Raw genomic sequence first — 1,586 nt, 5'->3', positions numbered from 1 at the left:
CCCGACAAGAAACAGGAAAACATGGCTCATAATCTGTGGTTTGCTAACATCGTTATGGAGAGAAAGAGAGGAGAAAGAATTTTTGTTCCAAATCATTTTTATTTTTAAATTTTTTTAAATTCCTGACAGTCAGCGCCGGCGCCATATTGTTTTTAGGTTGTCCGTCCGTTTGTCACAGTCTCATGGACACATCTCAGAAACACCTTGACGGAACAAATTTGGCACAAACATTCACTTGGACTAAAGGATGAACTGATTAGATTTTGGTGGCCAAAGGTCAAAGGTCACGGTGACCTCACAAAATGCAGTTTTGTCCTTGTGAACGCAATATCTCAGTAATGTCTTAAGGAAACTTATTCAAATTTGGTAAAAACATTCACTTGTACTCAAGGACAAACTGATTAGATTTGGGGGTCAAAGGTCAAGGTCACAGGGACCTCAGAAAACATGATTTTGGCCTTTTGAACACAATATCTCCAGAACCCCTGAAGGGAATCCCTTCAAATTTTGCATAAATGTTCATTTAGACTCAAGGATGAACTGATTAGACTTTGGGGGTCAAATGTCAAAGGCTTTTTAGCCATTACTCAAAACTTCATTTCACACAAATGGTTCATATTTTGACTGGATAAACAGGGATGTAACCTGAAACTAGTCTGAATGGCGGATGAATTCTACCCAGAATTCATTGTACCACAGTCCAGCTTAAGATAGTCAAGAACTAAAATTCGGATGAATTTCAAGTCTTTCTGAAGTCTGACAGTCAGTCTGTGATAAAGTGCTCTGCCATGAGCTGCTGCTAACACGATGATAGTAAATGCTAGTGTGGCAGGTTACAGGTGCTGTGCGTTATCTGATGCTCTGCAGCACAAACCTTCCTCATGTATCAAATATCATCTTATATCGAACATGTGAGCTGCTGCATCAGAAAATAGATTTAGTTTGTTATCGTTATAGTTTTATGTTGTGTTGAAGGTCAAACAGAGAAGCTTGATCAACATCATTTCCTCGAGTTAGCATGGTTAGCCTAGCTTAATTAATCATATCAGTTGACCGAACCTGTGTGCCGGTGCCCCATGAACTGTACTGTACTTCATATTTTATATTTTCTCTGACTCTGGATAAACAGGGATGTGACCTGGAACTAGTCTGAGTAGCGGAGGGATACGACCACGAGGAGGTGACTCTAGTTATTTTAAATATAGATCACCTCCTCGTCGTTGTTTCCTCCACCAACCAGACTGCAAGGTGCTGCAAGTGGGCCGATAAATAATTTGCTAAACAATACCAAATATTTAGTTACGAGGCGGGATGTGGGCGAGAGATTTTCAGGACGGTCATAAGTTGGAAAAGGTTGAGAACCAGTGTGTTATATTATTATTCAGGGTAAGTCTGTATTATCCTCTCTTATTTTTGCATTATTCCTGTTTTTGATTTTATGGTTAAAGATCACAAATGTGAACCGGTAACCACAGCAACAGTGAGCGGTGAAGAGATCCGTCAGATCGTCAGTGACTGGGTTTACAAAGAGGAAAACACATGTACATATAAAACCAGTTTATTCATAAAAAGATGAGTTAAATACA

The sequence above is a fragment of the Seriola lalandi genome, unplaced genomic scaffold (genome assembly GCF_002814215.2).
Source record: "Seriola lalandi dorsalis isolate HSWRI2012SDOR001 ecotype SW California unplaced genomic scaffold, Sedor1 jcf7180002054595, whole genome shotgun sequence".
In the NCBI taxonomy this organism is placed as follows: Eukaryota; Metazoa; Chordata; class Actinopteri; order Carangiformes; family Carangidae; genus Seriola; species Seriola lalandi.
This window is presented reverse-complemented; position numbering follows the sequence as displayed.